We start from the raw sequence: 20,307 nt of genomic DNA, 5'->3' as shown, positions 1-20,307 counted from the left end.
TGGGGGGGGAGGGCGGAGCTAGGAAGCCAGGGCCTTACGCATGCTGGATAAGCTTGTTCTGTACCTCCACACCACACCACAGCTCCCAGGGGCTTCTCTGAACTGTTGTTTCTGCTTAGTGACACCAGCACCCTCTTGTCCTCTGGGGACACCTGACTTGGATTCTTCTGTTGTAACTGGCTGGCTGTTCCTTGTGTTGCTCTTCTGGATGGCTCCAGTGAGCCCAGTGTTGAATAGAAGCCTGACATTCATGAGAGCCCCGTCTCACTGGAGTGATCTCATTTACAGAGGAGAGACAGCAACCAGAAAGGCGGGGACTTGCCCAGTCACAAAGCGAACCAGAACCTGGAATCAGCTCATCTGCCTTCTCCTGGATCCCACCTTTCAATCAGACCTCTGCAAGAGTATCCACCTGGTGTCCTGCAGGTGACCTGGCTGCTCTTTCTATAGGTGAGAAGGTAAGGCACTGAGTGAAGGCTGAAGCTGGGCAACAGGCCTGGCTGCCACCTGCCTGTCCCAACCAATCTTGGGCCGAGGTCAAGGTCAGGATGCTCCTAAGTGGAGAGCTCTGCCGTGGGGACTGTGTGGCCTGAGCATGGAAGTAGAGTGCTAGGGTATCCCACAGTGGTTGTGAGGACTCCTCCCACCTGGTAGCTAAGCACACTGGCCTCCTTTGTCACCAGCTCAGAGTGACTTCTGATGACTCCTGTCCACAGCGCTGAGATCATGCCTGACGTCAGAGCTCTCAGAAGCTTCCACCAGCTCCAAAAGCCTGGGGCATTTCTGGGAGTCCAGCCAGCCAAGGGATGGGGTGTAGGGAGCAGTCCTTGGCCTCAAGGTCTCAAGGCTTCCAACCTGGCTCACAGCTCTATGCCCTGTAATGCTGCTCTCAGAAGGAGCCACTGCTGTCAGCTCTTAGCCACTGTGTGCCATCACAGGACACAGCACTATCAGCCATCATGTACCTGTACAGGCTGAGGGACTCTGAGAAACCCTCCTGGTACGTGAGCAGCAGGTGTCTTACAGGTCCTGCAAAGGCTTCAGCCCTGTGGTGCCCACTGATGGACAGGTGGAGCTGTGGCTAGCTGTTTCCCAGTGATGTCTCCTGCTCATCCATGCTTGATTGACCTCTGTTCTTGACAAAGACCCAGGCATGCTCACGGAGGCCAGTGTGAGGGTCCCTGGGGCTGCCCTGCAGTGACCCTCAGTCAGACGATCCTCTACCCTTTCTGTCCCACGCTGCCACCCCAGCCAGTGTGGTCCCACCAGCCACAAGGCTCTTCTCAGCAGATAGCATCAGCTGGAAAAGGTTTGCAGCAAGAGCAGCCAGTAAGCTCTGCTGGCCTCGTCCCAGGGCATCCAAGAGCAAACTATAGACAGAGTTTCTAGCCCAGGCAGAAGCATGAAGGATGAGTCTTCTGCAGCAAGACTAGCCAGCACCCAACTCCATCTGAAAGCTGGGAAAGTCTGCAGGGCTCTGGCCTATGCAAGGTGGCTCAGATGGTCACTGATGCTCCAGTGTCCTCCTGGTCAGCATTGGGTGGCAGCCTCCTTTCCACCACCAACAGACAGAAGGGTCAAAGGAGATAAAGCTCTGTTGTTCTGGCCATCCACAGCACAGTCTCACAGTGAGCATTGTCTTTGTCTGTTCTGTAGATGAACAAGCTTCCAGTCTCACCTCTAAAAGCCCTTTCGACCCTCCTATAGCTCTGGGCTTGCAGATGGATAAGGGGCAAGGAGCGGCCACTTTGTAGTGTGACTTTTCTTGCGTGACGAAGGCTGAGGACCAGAGCTGCCACCTTAAATAGGCCACCAATGCCCCTGGAGTGCAGTAAGAAGCAGCTGGCAGGCACATGATAGCACTGGAGAAGTGTCTGAGAACCCTAGTTGCAGGGGTGTCTGTCCTCTGGGGAGCACTGAGGGGTCAGAGTCACTACCTGCTGCTCTGGACCCTCCATCTCAGGCCTAGATCCCGAGAGAAGAAGCAGAGTCTTGATGTAGCATAGATTCCACAGCTGACTTTCCAGCTAAGATGGGCCACAGGAGCCACAGAAATGGCAGTCCTGGTTCCCAGCCCTGCTTGTAGCTTCATACCCTGTGTGTCCCCCAGCCAGCAGCAGGTGAAAGCCCTATGTCTGGCTTCTATAGGGCACCCAGGGTGAGCTCTCTCACCTCACCTGGGTCAGGGAGCCTCCACGCCACCCCTCACCTCCTGCCACTTGCATCTGTCATCTGCTCTATCCCTCATAGGGGATGCAAGGTCATTTAGGACTCTGCCTGTCTCCCCAAGCTGCAAAGAGAGAACACAGGCCCAAAGAAGGTAACTCTAGGGTGGTAGGCTGTGTAAGGAGCATGTGAGGGGATGCCATGGGCTATGCTGGAGCAAAATGGGGAGAGGCCTCACTGGGGTGACAGTGGGACTTGCCCCTCTGAATGAGTGGAACTTGATACAGCTTAGCTGATTCTAAGGCCTCTAGCCCCTTTGTAATTTGTGTTTTCCATCTGTAATAATGATGAGGGTGTCCTGTCTTGTAATGCTGTCATGCAGATTTGGGGACCACTGTCCACCAAGTTGTAGCCCTGGGTACACAGTAGACACTCAGTTGATGTCAGTGCTCTCTACTATTAGCAGTAATGGAATTTGAAGTGGGATGGGCCAGACTTACTGGGGAGTCAGGGTGACCAGGGGGCCTGGCAGGGAGAGGACAGCAGGGGTGATTAGAAGGGGATGCAGAGTTGAGACCAAGGAACAGCGCAGCACAGTGGGCATGAGCAGTGATGCCTGACATGAGGGCAGCGGGATCTACAGCTCTATGTGCATCAGCTTCTGGAAGGGGAGGAACACTGATGCCACCATAATCATCATTATAGGGTGGTCACCAAGGGCTGAGGGGTACCCAAGCTGCCTGTAGTCGACCATGCAGAGCCCCACCAGGGCCTAACCAGGAGAAGCTGTAAGTAGGGGATGCCTCAAGGGAAATCTTTCCCATGATGCCTTTTGAGGCAAGGACCAGGCAGCCCCTGCCACTGGGAAATGGACTGGAGCTCACAGTTGGGTGGTACTGGCCTTTCTTCAGACATAAGCAGTGTCACAGAAAGCCAAGCTCAGCTGAGGTCATGTGAGACCACAAGAAAGTGAAACAAAGCAGGACCATGTCTTAACTGCCAGATAAACAAGGTTTCTGAGCCACCCATACTACACATGCTCTTCTGGCTCAGATGAGTGATGGTCGAGTCTTTACTACATCAGGTTAGTATGGTCTCCTTCTACAGGCCTGCTCGGTGAGGCTCGGTTGCAGTGGGCCCCTGTCTGAGCTCAGGATGATATGGGAGACTAACCTGGGTACACATGGATGTCATGTGTACATGTGGTGACAGGTTAACAAGGTAGGCAGGGGTGAAGAGGCAGCAAGGGGGCAGCTAGGTGCCCAGCACTCAGCAGTGGCCCAGTGCTACTGTTTCCGTGGTCCTGAAGCCTGGGCCCAGCATGTGCTGCAGCACAGGGCTCACCCAAAGGTTGGACTGGAGGAAGCTGCTCTCACCAGGAGTTTTTGAGGCCTGTAGAGCTGGTGGCAATAGTACAATGTATATCACATTTGTGGGACAGATCTAAAAGCAGTATGTGCTCTGCAGAAATGTATAGCTTCTGATTCATTCTAAAGCAGAAGTAGAGAGAGGGGGAGGGAGGAAGAGAGGGGGGAGGGAGGGAGGGAGAGAGAGAGAAAGAGACTACATACATTCAAGTATGTCAGAAAATAACAATGGGACAAATCTGTGGAAATAAAACACAATATGAAAGAAGGCAGAAAGCTATGAACATGGGCAATCACTCATACATATTTTTTTAAAAAGTAAAGAAAAGTTAGAAAACCAAAAACCAACAGGGGCTGGAGAGATAGCTCAGTGGTTAACAACACTTGTTGCTCTTGCAGAGGACCTGAGCTGGTTCTCAGCATTCATAATCAGAGGGCTCACAACCACCTGTAACTCCAGGTTCAGGGAATCTGATGCCTTCTTCTGGCCTCTGTGGGCACTGCACTCATGTGTGCATACCCCCCCCACACACACATATACACATAATTAGAAATTTAAAAATCCCCAAAACACTATTTGTTTGCACTGGAAGTTAGACAATATGCTGGGAAGGCTGATGGAGACAGTAAGTGGCCAGGCGTGGTGATGCATGCCTTTAATCCACCTTCCTTGTCTCAGAGTGCTGGGATTAAAGGTGTGCACCACCACGCCTAGATATTTTATTATTATTGTTGTTTTTAGCTACTAATATGAAAATAAACACAATAATCAAAATGAAAGATTCTTATTCCTAAAACATTAGCTTTACAGGCTAATTTTCCAAAATTTCTCATAAATATACTCCAGAAACTTTTTTTCCAAAAGAGGAAAAGTGAAATTTACTTATTTTTTTAAAAGGCCATTATTACCATGGATTCAAAACTGGTAAGATCAATACAAGAAAACACATCTAGATTCTTTTTCCCTTATGTAAAGTACTCTAAATGACATAAAACAAATCCAGTGAAAAACATATTACAAAATTAAAAAACTTGATGAAGTTTAGTTTATCTCAGCAAGGCAAGGGACTCAATGTAACTCATTACACTGTAACAAATTATTACATTAATGCAAAATAATACTGAATAGGTATAGAAAAGAACTGGTAGATTTTGATGCATTTACAATTTGTAAAGCGCTCAAAAACATAAGGAGTAATACTGAATTTAATAAACCTATACACGGCACATTTTTTCTAACACAGAGAAACAGCGGTTGAAAATTAAAGGCAAACACCTGAGAGATTTGAACTACACTTAGTAACTTGGTCAAATGGATGCATAAGGACCCATTCAACGAATATGTGTACTTGAGAATAAATTTACAAAGCTTACTGGGCTAATAATAGCAATAAATTACAAAAGATTGGTTTGTGTCTGCCTTGTCTTAAAGCAATGCGACTGAGTTACAATCCATAATTTAAACGATCAGGGTACACACACCACAGGGCTAACCACCAACACCCTCCCCCCTTTGTGGACCTGCTGAGAGACAGGGTATACACAAAGCTGACAGTCAGCTCTTACTCTGAAGCTTATGTCTTCATTCTGATCTAGAATTATTCCAGGAAAAAAAATGGAGTGGGATGTTAAGGGAAACCTGCCAAATTAGCAAAAAGGGTCTCCCTCTCCTCTCCCATCCTCCTTCTCCTCCCCTCCTCCACCTCCTGTTTGTGACAGGTCTGACCATGAAGCCCAGGCTGGCCTCAAGCTCACCATCAGGTGCCTCTGTCACTCCTGGCTCAGGATTTCACTTTGAGAAAAGAAGTGATGTACTTCCGTGCTTTTTTTTCTGTATATACCCCACACTCTCCTTTCCCTCATTCATCAGTGGACTCACCGTTGAGTCTGGTGCTGCAATAGGTGTGGGAGATGCAGGTGTCTCTTTTACAAGATGATTTTGTTCCTGTGGATGTTAAGCACAGTAGAGGGCCTTCTGGATCATGTAGTAGGCTATTTTTAGTTTCTAGTTTTTCAGGGAATCTCCACAGTGTTTCCCACAGTGGCTGCACCAATAGCATTCTACCAACTGTGTGCAAGTGTTCTCTTTTCTCAATATACTGACCAGCATTTGCTCTTTTTTACTTTTTTGGCTTTTTAATGTTAACATAAATCTCATAGTCCACAGATGCACCATGGAGGGGCTCCACATTGAATGAAAGTGATTTCAGGTGGAGGTTGGAGATCCAGGAGGAGAGGAGAGTGCTGGAAGGGAACCATCTACAGCAACAAAGACCACGTGCAACTACATCTGTTACATCTCCAGCATGAATTGGGGTGACACATTCTAACAATAGGATGCAAGGCAGAGGGAAGATAGGAAGTGTGATTGTTGGAAGGCTTGCAGTTTAGAAATTAGTAAAATACATCACTGCATAGTAGACTAAGGGATCAGGAGCACGTGTTTAATCTCTGCAATAACCACCAAATGAATAAGACACTGTACAATTAAACAGTAAAGAAGATGAATCGTGGAATAAAAAAGCACTTTGACTTATGAAAGGATTTTTGGCCATACCACCCTGAACATGACAGATCTTGTCTGAGTATTATAGACAGAAAAAGAGGAGTTTTTCTGAGTCAGAAAAAGAGGACTAAGGAACAAAGAAAGAAGGTGGCAAGAACAGGGTAGAAAAGTGGCAAATGCAGATCAGTGACAACAGAAATTACATTAAATATAAATGGAGAAAATAAGACAACTAAAGGGCAGAGACCAGTCAGGCTGGACTTGAAAACCAGAGCTACCATCTGCTGTGTGTGACACACTGCTGAACACAAAAGCAGAAAACAAATGAAATCAGAGCAAGCACCTAGTAAGAAAAACACAAATTGAAAATACATTACCAGACAGAACAGACTTCATGTCACAGTATTGAAAAACATCAAGTAGGATATTTTATAAAGATAAAAAGAACTTGCTGTTTAGATGATATTACTACCCTAAACTAGTATGCACTTAATAACATAACTCTAAAAGTGTAAGGCAAGGGACTGGAGAGATGGCTCAGCAGTTAAGAGCTGCTCTTGCAAAGGACCAGGCTTCAGTTCTTAGTACTCACACAGCAGCTGAAAACTGTCTGTAACTCTAGTTCCAGAGGATCCAATGCCCTCTTTAGTCTCTGTAGGCATTGTGTGACACAGGTGCACTTATATACATGCATACAAAATGCTCATACACATAAAATAAAAATATAATAAAACTATGTTACATATAGTTTTACATATAAGGCAAAAATGAATACAATTAAGAGGAGAAATAGAGTGATTTACAGTCATAATTGACGATTTTAAAATCTCAACAACTGATAATAGAATAGAATATAAAAAAAACCAATAATATGGAAGATTTGAACACAATGATTATCTAACTTGACCTAAATAACATACACTGTTATTACACCCTACAACTGAAGAATTTTAAAATATACAAAATCATTTACTATAGTACCAGATATTAGGTCAAAAGTGAAGAGTCAACACTTTTCAAAAATTAATGTCAGATAGCTCATAGACAAATATGAAACGCTGTAACAGAGTAACAAGAAGAAAATAAAGGAACATGTCCATGACCTTGAGGGAAACGAGATAATTAAACACAGCTTCCAAAGCACCAACAAGAGAAAGTTTTAATGCTTCAGATCTCCATAAAACTCAGAACTGTTGACTAACAAGTGCCATTTGAAAAGTAAAGGGGGTGAGGGGCTGAGGACATGTTTGAATTAGTAAAGCATTTGCTATGTACGTGTGACTAACCTGAGTTGCACCCCCAATACCGGCATACAAAGCCAGGCACTGTGGCACATGCCTGTAATTCCAGCACTGGGGAGGCAGAGACAGGAGGCTCCCTGGGGCTCAATGGCCAGCCAGTCCTGCTGAATCGGTGAGCTCCAGGTTCGGTGAGGCTGGTCTTAGAAAATAAGACGGAGAGCAATAGTGGAAGATGCTGACACTAACCTCAGCCTCCACACGTGTATGCATGAGCCAGTGCACCCATGTAGCAGCATTAACTACGGGAGTGGGGTGTGGGGGTGGGGACAGAGAATGTGTAGGTAATATTTGCATCTGCAAGAACCATTCCTGTCTATAATACAGAGAGAAACATTTCACAAACACACACAGCCTACACCAGCTGGAGGAGGTAAACCTAGTCACTTCACAAAATAAGATATACAAGTGACCATAGGCCATACCCAGGTTTTAAAAAGCTATAAGGTATATGGTTGGGGCAACTGGAAATGTTTGAATATTGTGTTTTGAGTAACTAGACTTCACAAGATTATTAATTTTTTAATTGGCATGATTATGACAAATGGCAATACAAAGGAATGCCTCTTTCTTAGAGATGCCAGAGCCTGCCAAACATTTGTACTTTAGTTAGAAATAATTAACAGACAGATGGTGCGGGGATGGACAGACAGATGAGTAGGTAATCCCTCTGTGTTATATTATCATTTGTAAATATACTTGCTTCTGAATAGAGAGATTGGATGAATATTGCAAAAAAAAAATAACCATCTTTGTGTCTAGAATCATCTTTGTATTATTTATTAAAACTGAAATTCTTCAAAAAACAACATGGAAGTAGCTGGGCGTGTTGGCCCATGCCTGTTACTTTAGCACTTAGGAGGGCAAGGCAGGATTGTGAGTTCAAGGCCAATCTGGGCTACACAAACAGCCTGGCTTTTAAACATTTAAAAAAAAATTTTTTTTAAAGCACAATTAGATGCTTGGTGCAGTGGCCCATGCCTTTAATCCCAGTAGAGGCAGGCAGATCTCTGAGGGGTTGAGGCCAGCCTGATCTACATATTGAATTCCAGGATACCTGGGGCTACAGGTAGACCCCTGTCTCTAAAACAATACAGTACAATGAGACCTCAATAAAGCAGGGAAGAAATGTAATAGAAGAGGGAGGCACCCACAGTTCAGGGGAGGCAAGTTCTTTGTGGTCCTCCCAGCCAGGCAGCCCTCTGCAGGATCTGACCCAAGTGGCAGATAGCTCTGGGCTCGGGGCTTTGCTGGGCCAGGTGGAGTGTGGCTTGTAAGCTTGGTTAGGGTTGGTCCTTGGGGCACTATGAGAGCCAAGAACCCTCTACCACCCAGCTCCATGGCCTTCTGGGGACAGTTGTATGCTGGAGAGCCTCTTAGTTTGTTCAGATCTTTGAAATCAGTGTGTCAGGAAACTGCACACACCCTGCTGCTCTGATCCAAGAGCCTGAAGTTCACACTAAGGGTCTGGCTGAGGAGAAAGCATGGCGGAAATGGGCATCTTTAGAGGCCGTCACAGTAGAGAAGGTGCAGCAGAACCTGGAGCCCTGAAGAGTGCTAAGGGGATGACCTCCATGCCTGCAGGGGGAGCCCATTCCCAGATCAAAACCTTCTCAAGCAGGCAAGCTGGGCCCTGGGGGCCTCCACCAGCAGGTGCAGGTCTGAAGAGCAGCTTCTTCTTCCTCGGGCCTCTGGGTGCCCCTATCCTCAGCTGAGCATCTTTGAGACCTGTAGCTCTTGCCTTTCTGCCCTGACAGGACCTCATGAAGACACCCCACTGCAGACTGCGGGTCCTGAAGACCCCAGGAGGTTTTTTAAAAGTTTGTCCAATCTTCTAAGACATCGATTACTTCAGATTCCAGAACTACACCAAGAGGCCTGGAGCATTTTTATCCCTTCCACTTGTATTTTTAATGCTCTCTCTTTAAGGATCCGTAGAACAAACGCTGCTGCCCAATGAACTGTTGTTTGGGGATTGTGCATGTCTGGTTAGTATCTGACACTGGAAGGGAGAAACTTCTACATGAATGCTCTGTTTGCATAAACATCAGGTTTCACTACTAGTCGAGAGGGCAAGAACTGGAATAGAAATCATGGAGAGATTACTGGAGTTCGTAGAAATAAACAAGAGACTTTGTGTTCCTGGGGATGGAACCCAGGGCCTCATGTGTGCCAGCCCTTTGCTCCTCCACTGAGCTATAGTCCCAGCCCTATAACAGACATTTTAAACTACAAAGAGAGTTTTGTTTTGTCAGACTACAAGAAGACAATTAGAAAATTAACCTGATTTTCACCCTTAATAGTGATTGTTTTAAAAGATACAAAAGTATGGGGCTGGAGAGATGGCTCAGTAGCTGAGTGTGTACTGCTCTTGCGGAGAACTGGGGTTTGGTTCCCAGCACCCATGTCAGGTGACTCACAACCACCTGTAACTCTAGTTCCAGTGAATCCAACACCCTCTTCTGGCTTGTGAAAGAAGGTGGATCTCTGTGAGTTCAAGGCCAATGTGGTTTACATAGTGAGTTCCAAGCCAGCCAGTGCTACACAGTGAGCCCTTATCTCAAAAATAGATAAAAATTTTTAAAAAATCTTTAAAAAGATACAAAAGGGGCTAGAGAGATGGCTCAGTGATTAAAAGCACTAGCTGCACTTGCAGAGAACCCAGGCTTGATTCCCAGCACTCACATGGTAGCTAACAACCATCTGTAACTCCAGTTCCAGGGGAATCCAGGGTCCTCTTCTGATCTTTGAGGGCACTGCACAACATTGGTACACTTACAAGCAGGCATAACATTCATACACATAAAATAAAAATAAAGATACAAAAATAAAATGATCACACATCATAAGGTACATTTAAATTGGTTTATTTAGAGGAAAGTTTATAGTAAAAAGAAGGAGGGGCAAAATGAGTTGACAGAAGTCGACCTTGAAGGACAAGATGAAGCAGTGCTCACACCATGTGCTGCAGATACAGGGAGACACTTCAAGGCACCAGAGAGACCATGAAATCAAAATAGTCTGAGACACAACTCCATAGTGTCCTTCAGTGTCCCATTACTATAACAAATGCCTGAAGTCATCAACTTATGAAGAGAAATGTTACTTAGGCTCAGTTCTGGGGGTTTTAGGCCATGATCCCTTGGCCCAGTTGTTTTGGGTCTGCACAGCACATCATGGTGGGAACCTGCGGTGGAGTAAAACCAATTACCCAATGGCCAGAAAGCAAGAGAGAAGGGCTGGTGGCCCCTTCTCCTTCAAAGGCACACTCACAGTGACCTTAAAACCTCCCATCAGCGCTGCCTCTTAAAGGCTCTACCACCTCTCAGGCCTTCAACTCAGGACTCTCCTCTCAGTACTCAAATCAACTACAGCCTATGGAGAGACTTCATTTTCTTCCTTTAATATAGTCACCATTAGGAAAGAAGAGTAGAATACAGTAGATAAGAAAACCAGCAGAAGCACATGAGAACGTTCATGTTAACAAATTTGAGAACTAAGGTACGCACATACAGGTGAGGTTGGGTTTTAAAATACATTAGCTGGTGAAAGATAAAAAATATAATCCACAGCACATCATTTATTTAACATTAAGAAACATGTAAATCACTGGTGTGCACTTTACGAGACTACATCACCAGCTCTATCTGCAGCAGAGGGCAGGTGAGGGAGAAGAAAGGGTGTGCATGCAGTAAGCTAGGGTGGGAAGGCAGAGGCCACTGTCTCCTCCCTTAACAGTAAATCCATCTGGGTCTTTCAGAGACTGCTTGCCTTATTCTGAGGTCTCAGCATGCTCCAGGGGCACCAGCTGAAGGATACAGCTGCCCTGCAGTGTGACCAGGGAGCAGGGACAGTATGGAGGCAGCTGGGGGACCTCCTCTGAGGGAAGGGTTGGGGCAGAACCTGGGTGCTGAACATTTCAATACAGAGGGCTTAGTATGGGTGATGGATCTTGAAGGTTTACTGATAGTTAAAGAGAGAAAAATAAAACAGTTTTACAACCTGTCATTTGCGTAATTTTGAAATGTAACGCACAAAGCTCATCTGCCTAGATGGAGGAAATACAAGTGTTGGTCCAGGATGGAGGCCGGGAGGATGGAGGGTTGAAGATAGAAGGAAAGGAGTAGTGGAAAGAAATGCAGTGTCTCTCCTGGGTGGGAGGGTGTGTGTGAACTGGGGAGGGAGCACCATGGCTGAGATCTTTCAGGTAACACAGCCTGACTCAAGGGACATAGTATGGCATGTCCATCAGTCCTCAAAGAGACGGTAGTGGGCCCTGTCGGATGGACACCAGGGGCAGTTGGGGCCGGGGTAGGGCTCGGGGTCTTGGCTGGGGAAGGGGGATGCTACAGCCATGACTGAGCTGGCTGGTGCTTGGCTTCCCACCTGGGAATCATAACTAGACATATCCCTGTCCTGAGTAGAAAGGACTGAGGAATAAAGGTGTTGAGGTTCCCTGGAATAGGGAAATACCCTATTTCCTGTGGCAGCTGGGTACTGGCTCCTGACTTGGGGATAAAAGCTGGAGATGCCACTTGACCACACAGAGGGCACAGGATGAAGGTGCCTCCTCCAGAAATGACTGCCCCATGGCACCCAGGTGTAAATCCAGGGGGCTGGATAGGCTTGTGATAGGATCCCCACACGGGGGTAGGCAATGCAGGAAAACCTCGTGAAGGGTGACAGGACTGGTTCAGTTAGAAGCCCATTTCTCACACAAGCCCAGAGGTCATAGCCCAGTCTGGAGTCTACTCCATAGGTCCAGGCAGCCATGGGCCTGTGGATTTCCCCGGATGCCTGGTGAGCATAGGTGATATTTCTTCTCATAGCTTGTTCCTGGGTGCTGGCTGTCCCCATCAGATGAGCTGTGCTCCTTCCCAAGCCGGATCTCACCTAGCAGACTGACCTGTCTGGTCCCCTTGACTGGTGGCCCCCTCCTGTGGAGAATCAGAGCAGAGGGAAGAGCTTCTGGGAGGGGTGGGGCTTCCACCTGGGGAGGGACTGGAGGACAAATGGAGACCACAGTGCACAGCACACTGCAGCTTATGCTGGAGGCAGACCGCTGAGGGGGGCCTCTGTCTTTCTTTTTGGGGTGCTAAGAATGGATCTTGGGCCTCACACATGCTATGCTAGTGCTCTGCTACTGGGCATACTGGCCTAGATGTCTGCCTATGAGGCAGTATCTCAGATCCAATTGAAAAGTTGTTCCCTCTGAGCCTCACAAAGCCCCAGCCCTCATCCCAACATGTAGAACAAAGATCATGGAAGGCTGATCCCCAGCTCCACAGACATTAAGATGGAAAGTAGAACACTATAGAAGGAACTGGACCTCCATGACAGACACAGGAACAGAGAGGCTGGCACAGAAGCTCTTTCCAGAGTGTGAGAAATCCTTTGTATCGTCTGTGGGTGGAGACTGGACTTACCTCCCTAGCTGGGTGCTCAGGTCACCTTCACAGCAGGACACTGAGGGATGGGCAGGTCACCGAAGGAGGAGCAGATCACTGAGGGACGGGCAGGTCACTGAGGAACAAGTAGGACACTGAGGGACAGGTAGGACATTGAGGGATGGACAAGTTACTGGAGGAGCAGGTCACTGAGGGACAGATCACTGAGGAATGGGTAGGACAGTGAGGGACAGGCAGGTCAATGAGGGACGAAGAGGTCATCAATGTTAAGGTTCAGATTGCCCCGCCCCCTCACCAACAGGATCCCAAGGACTTCTCATGCTCCTGAGAAAAGGGAACCTAGCTGATAAGCACCTTGGCCTTTGAAATCGAGAGAAGCAGACTTTTCTCCACTGTTTGGCCAACACAGCAGGCTTCCCCTTTGATCTCTAAAGAGGACAGGTTTTACCAGTCCTGCTCTCCCACTTCCCCGCCCCCACCCAACTTTAAAAAAAAAACATCTTCCCACCTTCTGCAGGAAACAGAAGCCTCCCTTTTTAAAAGACCCCAGCTCAAGACCCGGGCAGACATTTTCCCTGCCTGGAAAGGAGTCTGCCCCATGTGTTCCTTTGCTAATAATCCCTATTTTGATGGAGTTTTAGCTGTGCCTCAGTGCCTCATCATCCATTCGCTCGTTCTCTGCCAACTTTTTACCTATTAATCGAGGCACAAACAAGACACTGAGGAACAATTAAACATTTGTCACTCATTCTTCTTTAATTTCTCAAGGAAAATAAACAAAAATGGGACAATTTCTTCCAGAATGCTCAAGTAGTGAGTTTGCAGCTGATCTTGCCCACCTCAGCTGTGGCCTCCTTCCTCCACGCTGCCTTCCTCTCACCCCTTCTTTCTCCTGTGTATGTTTCTGTGTCCAGTGTCCCTAGGCCTGCTTCACCTCCTTGTTTTCCTGCAGCACCCACCTCACCTTGTTTTCCTGGGGTACATCCCCCAGAGCTCACACAGAAATGTGGGCATCAGCATCCTAAACATGAAAATATCTACAGTATCCCATCAGAATAACTGTGATTGACGCAAACAAAGCCTTCATTTGCATGAAAGACTGCACTGTGATTGGTAAATGTGGGAAGGACCACTATGATTGGTGCAAAGTCCCTTGCCACATCCTCTCTGTCTCTATGAGCAGGCTGCCCTGCAGGGTCTTGGAGGCACTGTGCTATCCACCAGTATTGCTTCTCTTCAGTGGTCTTATCTTGCTCTTTGTATCTTTGTCATTAGGGGAGGGCTGAGTTTATGTAGGAGATGGCAGGAGCAGCAGGGAAGGCAGCTGTGTATACTGCCCCACAACGGATGCAACTGTAGTGGTGAGAAGTCTGCAGAGTTCCAGGGAGCAGTGAGAGAGGTGAGAGAGGGTGGGCTGGAGCTGGGGCTGGGACTGAAGGAAGAGACTGACCAAAGACAGAGATTGTGGGCTATTTTTGGAAAAGTTCCAGGAAGCTGTTAAACCTAAGGGCCAAGGCTCCCCAAAACACTGGCCTGAGTCTAGAACACTGGGTGCTGGAGGAGTGGAGGGACTCAACACTGAAGCCTACCCAGGAGCTGTGACAGGAGCAAGCCCCACTTGTTGCTGCTCACTGTTACAGGAAGCTAAGGGGTACAAAGGCTGCTCAGGGCTGCGCTGGTTAAAGCCCAGGGCAATGCGCCTCCAGCCTGAGCGCCTGAGCCTCTGCCTTCTACCTAGAAGCAGCAGGGCCCTAACTCTCTGAGTTTGAGCTACAGCCTCTGGCTCTGCCAGCTGGAATCCTGGGCCTCTGGCACTCAAGGGCCAGGACTTCCAACACTGGGGAAAGTCTCCTCTCCTACTCATGATTTCTATCAGTGTGGAGCAGAAAAGCCATAGTAAGCGAAGTATTAACACAGCCAGTTATTTAGCACCCAAGTCTTACCTGAGCCAACGCCGTGTACTGCCAGGCTCCCCTCAAAAGCCTGTAGCCTGCAAAGAGGAGAGCGAAGCCAAACTTAACCAAATATAAAGCTTTTACTGAACCAGATATCTCGGGTATCTCAAAGATAAATATCAGACTATACCCTTGGGACAAAAAAGGATACTAGAAAATAAAAGCAGTCAGAACTACTAATTCCAACCATAAAGTGAAAAGATAAAGTTGAAGAAACACCCAGTCCCCGGGTATTTAATCCTCATCCCAGCACTCCGGAGGCACAGGCAGGTGGATCTCTGTGAGATAAAGGCCAGCCTGGTCTACATAGTTCCAGGAGGGCTGGGGCTACAGGAGACCCTGTTGGAAAAGAAAAAGAAAAAGAGCTCCTGGAAAGTGTCACAAAATTAGAAAGGTGAAAATTAGGGGAGAGAAAATAAGAAAACAAAAAGATGCATAGAGTTCTGACATTTGAAGAACAGGACTTATAAGACAAAGTTCAAGAAAAGTTCCTAGAACCTGAAGCATCGTAGACTAAATGGGTTCATCAAGGGGCAGTAGGTGAATTAAAACAGATCCTGCAAAGTATATTACATGAAATATCAGAATACCAGTCTAGGGTCTGGATGCCCTCACCAAAATGGATGCTGAAATTCAGTCCTTTTATTATGAAGTATTAAAAGGTGAAAACAACTTTCAGGCATGGTGGCACAGCCTTTAATCCCAGCACTTGGGAGGCAGAAGCAGGCAGATTTCTGTGAAATGGAGGCCAGCCCGATCTACATAGCAAGTTCCAGGCCAGCAGGGGCTATAGAGAGACCACGTCTCTGATAGATAAAAAGTAACCTTTTTACGAATAGTGTTGATCAGGAGAAAGCAGAGTTTATTAGTAAAGGAACACATGGGATTCCCTTCCGGGCAGGGAAAATGTCTGCCCTGGGTTGTGAGCTGGGGTCTTTTTAAGGGGGGGGCTTCCACTTCCTGCAGAAGGTGGGAAGATGTATTTTTTTAAAGTTGGGTGGGAGGAAGTGGGAGAGCAGGACTTTTAAAACCTGTTCTCTTTAGAGATCAAAGGGGAAGCCTGCTGCGGTGGCCAAACAGTGGAGAAAAGTCTGCTTCTCTTGGCTTCAAAGACCAAGGTGCTTATCAGCTCGGTTCCTCTTTTCTCAGGAGCTTGAGAAGTCCATGAGACCCTGTTGGTGAGGGGGCAGGGCTTTCTGAACCTTAACACTCTCAAAAACAAACAAAAAATGGTTAAGACCAGATAGGACCCGTTACAATATCCTTGTGCCAAGATGGATAGGATGCCGCCTGTGGGGAGAGCAAGGCTGTGGTCTTCTTGAACAAACCTGGGAACACACACACACACACACACACACACACACACGCATGCACACACGCATGCACGCACGCACACGCACACACACATGCATACACACCTGATTCTCCTTGAAGGATTCTCCTAGTGCTGAACTCTGCTGAGGAAGAGGTTCACAGGCTGGGGTGGCTGAAGTCTTGGCTGTCTTCTGGCAGAGCTGCTCGATGACCAGGAAGCACCAGTCTCCTACTGGTTCACCCACTCCTTGCTCTCTCCGCTGGGAGCAGCGGCCACACCTGCCTGCAGTCCCAGCAGCTTCCCAGCAGCCTGAGCTTTGGCCCAACATACAAGGGGGCAGAGCCAAGGATGGTCACGTGGGTGGGTGGGCTGGGCCACTTGGGTATGATTTTGATGTGGTCAAGGACAGGTGGTCCACCTACCCAAGACTGGGTCGGCCAGTGGGGAGAAGCCAGGTGGATTCAGTGATGGTGTTGGTTTTAGAAGCAGGCCGATTGACTAGAGTAGAGGGGGGGTAAGTAAGGACCAGGGAGGAAACTGACTTGGTAGAGGGAAGTTAGGCTGCCCAGGCCCCAGGACAGGGGAGCAGGCCCTTCTGTGAGCTGGAGGAACCAGAAGATAGGCCTGGATCAAGTAGGTGAGAGATCTTACCTGTCAAGGGCCTGGGGCCAGAGTTTTAGATTAGGAGCAGGCAGATGTGGGTTTAGGTTTCAGCAATGAGACTGGGATGAAGCCTGTGGGGCCAGTGTTTGGAAAGGCCAGGAGGCTGGAAGGGTGCTGGGTCAGTGAGGCTCCTGGTCACAGAGAGAAGGAGGCTCTGTCAGAGTGCAGTTATAGCTCACACGTCCAACACACAGGTGCTAGGAGAAGGCGGGTGTGCTCTGAGGTGTGGCACACCTGTGCCTACTTTCTAATTGTCAAATTAAATCTGGCTAATTCCTACAGTTTCTTCCATAGCCTGTGTAATCACTTCATTAGGAATTTTTCAAGAAGTGGGTGTTTTCAAAGGCCTTTTCCATGACGGCTGTGGCTCTGCCAGTTTCTTCCATATTTGTGTTACTTCTGACTAATAGTTTGAAGTCATTTCTATAGTGATTATCAGGCACCATCCCCCATACTTTCAAATAGAAACTCATTTCATCAATGTGCAATATTCTAACAATAGGAGACTAGTTCAGAAAATTTTACAGTGAAGGTCTTGAGAAAATGTAATAAAATTTATTGATTAACAAGGAAAATTGTTCATGATATGTTATGAAATGAGAAAAGCATGTTGCCGTGGAGTTTAGACACGCTGATTGTCTTTTTGTGTGTGGTGCAAAGACTTGCTATTTATGCATAAGGGTTTGGGGTGTGCACACCACAGTGGGGACTCAGTGGTCCCTGGTGCCATTTCACACATTCCACAATTACACATATTATATGAGTTTTCTGTTTTTGAGAGTAAAGATCTATTAGTTTGGTAATAAAAGATAAATTATCTGATAAAGATCCTGTTATTTAAAATAGGAACTGGAGAAATGGCTGGTAAAAGCACAGCAGATTCTATTTGGTGAATAAGATGATCCCATAGGGAGACAAGATGGCTGTGGGTTAGTTAGGATTGGCGATGGCTGGGAGAGGTCAAAACTCTAAGCATCTCATGATGGGTAATCTTGTTACCTGGTGAGGTTGAAAGATGCTGTGGTGGTTTGAATGAGAATGCCCCCCTTTTATTCCAAGGCTCCATGTATTTGAACCCTTGATCCCCAGTTCATGGCACTGTTTGGGGAAGGTCATGGGACCTTTAGAAGGTGTGGTCATGCTGGAGGCAGCACATTATTAGGGGCCAGCTTTGAGAGTTCTTAAGCCTTGCTGGCTTTCCAACTGCTCTCCGCTTCCTGTGTTTGCTTGAAGAAGTGATCACTAGGCTTTCAACTCTGGCTACCTCTGCCGCCATGCCTTCCCCTCCATGCCAGACTCTAATCCCTCTGGAATCATAAACCAAATAAACCTTCCTTCTATGTCCCTGTGGAGTGCATAAGGCTCTAAAGTGGGACTCCTGGATCTGGAGCTGAGGCGGAGGAGGAGTTCACTGCAGCACGGCTAGGTGGAGGCTAGGTGGGAGGGCAGTGTTAGTTCAGCCTTTCCTCATTAAGCCACCAGTGCCACCATGGGGCCCACCCTCAGGATCTTGTCTAGCCCTAAGCATCCCAGCTTCACCTCCTGTTTTACTTTTGAAATTGGTTGTAACTTTACCTTTTCTAGGTGCCTTTGACTGTGGTCTGTTCAGCTTTGTTTTGTTTTGGAAAAGACTCTTCTGTAAGTAACAAATACACAAAAGACAATCCTAGGCAGCGTTGGTGACAAGCACCAAGGTGGGTGACTACCCAGGTCCTACCACTGTGCCGCCAGGCCGAGGGCAGGGCAGGGAGGCTACCAGGCCTGTCCCTGAGGCCCGGAATATGATGACCTGTCCTGAGTGCCTGGGAACTTCTGCTTGTGTTTATTGGTCGGAATTGGTATGTGAGGGCCTGCAGCTGCAGGGGTCCTGGAGAAGAGAGCTTGATCCCAGCTGCTCATGGTTAGCAGTGGGAGAAGGTGCTGGGTGTGAGAGCCACAGCAGCAGCCACAGCAGACACTATGTGGTGCCCCACATTGACCACACTCCCACACATGCTGCGTGAGCTGGTCTGGTGGAATTTGCCCACAAAACCCTCGTGTCCCAGAAACACTCTGCGGATGTGTTGCTGGTGGCATTTTTAGTTTATTTGAAGCTCACCTACCTCCTCTTTCTTAGGCTGGTTTTATTATTTGTATTTTCCTAGAAAGTTACTCATTTCATTAAGCATTTAAAGAATAATGATAATAATTATGCATGACACAATCTTAGGATTTAACAATCTCTTTAGAAGTTAAATTCCCTCTCTCTCTGGTATGAATTCATACTCCACTCCCACCCCATCTCCCTCTCCTACTCTCACTCCTTCAAAGATTGGCCAGCAGCCAATTTCGTGAGACTTTTTAAAAAATTGGTTTTTATTGATAAATACTACTGAAAAAATGTAAAAACAGTGATTTCTGCTTTTTGGTGTATTAACTTTCTGTTTTGTATTTCTCTGTACCTAGAAGTTGGGGTTCCTGATTTGGTTATCTCTTTTCTTTTTTTATTATGAAATACCTCAAACACCAAAAGCTGCAGGAACAAGATGACGAGGGCCTATGGGCACTGTGGCACTGAGCACAGCAGCAGCCTGCCATGCAGTGCTCCATCACTTAGAGAAGACCTCAGCTGCACCCCATCCCTCTCCTGCCACCTCGCTGTCTGCCTTCACGTCTCTATTGCCCCACAGTAGAGAGTGTCTGTCACACCGAAACTTGTGCTGCGCATGTTAAAGTTTGTGTTATCACACTCCTCATCTTGGTTTGAAACTGTTTTTTCATCAACATGTTTTTGAGATAAAGCATCGTGGTGGATAAGTTCACCCATGTTCATAGCTGTCTGGGTTGTCTGTGAGTGGAGGGTCGTTCCCCTTGATGGACGCTTCTGGTGTGGTGCTTTATGTCTAGCACTGGCAGGTTCTGAGCTTCCTTGAGGCCTTCTGCTCCCATTTGGGTGAGCTTCTCTCTGGGCTGGATTCTCTGCAATGACATTTCTGGACCATGGAGTTTTCCAGAGTGGCCGGGCCACTTTACAATCCCACCAGTGCCACCAGCATTCTCATTGCTCCATGGTCCCCCAACTGTTCAGCTCACACCTTCACACACTGTGACGATGATGGGTCTTGCCCTCATTTGATTTTATCTTATTTTTATTTTTTACTTATGTGTATGTGTCTGTGCACAAGTGTGCAGGTATCCTTGGAAGTCAGAAGAGGGCATTGGATCCCCTGGAGCTGGAGTTACAGATGGTTGTGAGCCCCCATGTGGGTGCTGAGAACCAAACCTGGTTCTTCTTCAAGAGCAGCCAGTGCTCTTAACTGCCAAGCCATCTCTCTAGCCCTTGTCATTTTAAAGTGTATTTCCTGATTCTTTTTAAAAAATGTACTATGCATGTATGTATGTTGTGTGTGTCTGTGTGTTGCATGCACATGTGCCACAGCATGTGTATAAATGTCAGAGGACAACCTCAGGTGTCTGTCCTCAGCTCCTACCTTGTTTGAGGCAAGGTCTCTTGTTGTGCACCTCTGTATACACCAGGTTGGCTGGCCTGAGAGCTTCCAGAACTTCTCCCATCTCTGCCTCCCACATCCCTGGGCTTATAGACATGCACTACCAGGTCCAGTTTTACGTGGGTCTGAATTTACATCCTA

This window comes from Nannospalax galili, unplaced genomic scaffold, assembly GCF_000622305.1.
Source record: "Nannospalax galili isolate Female #2095 unplaced genomic scaffold, S.galili_v1.0 scaffold332, whole genome shotgun sequence".
Lineage (NCBI taxonomy): Eukaryota > Metazoa > Chordata > Mammalia > Rodentia > Spalacidae > Nannospalax > Nannospalax galili.
This window is presented reverse-complemented; position numbering follows the sequence as displayed.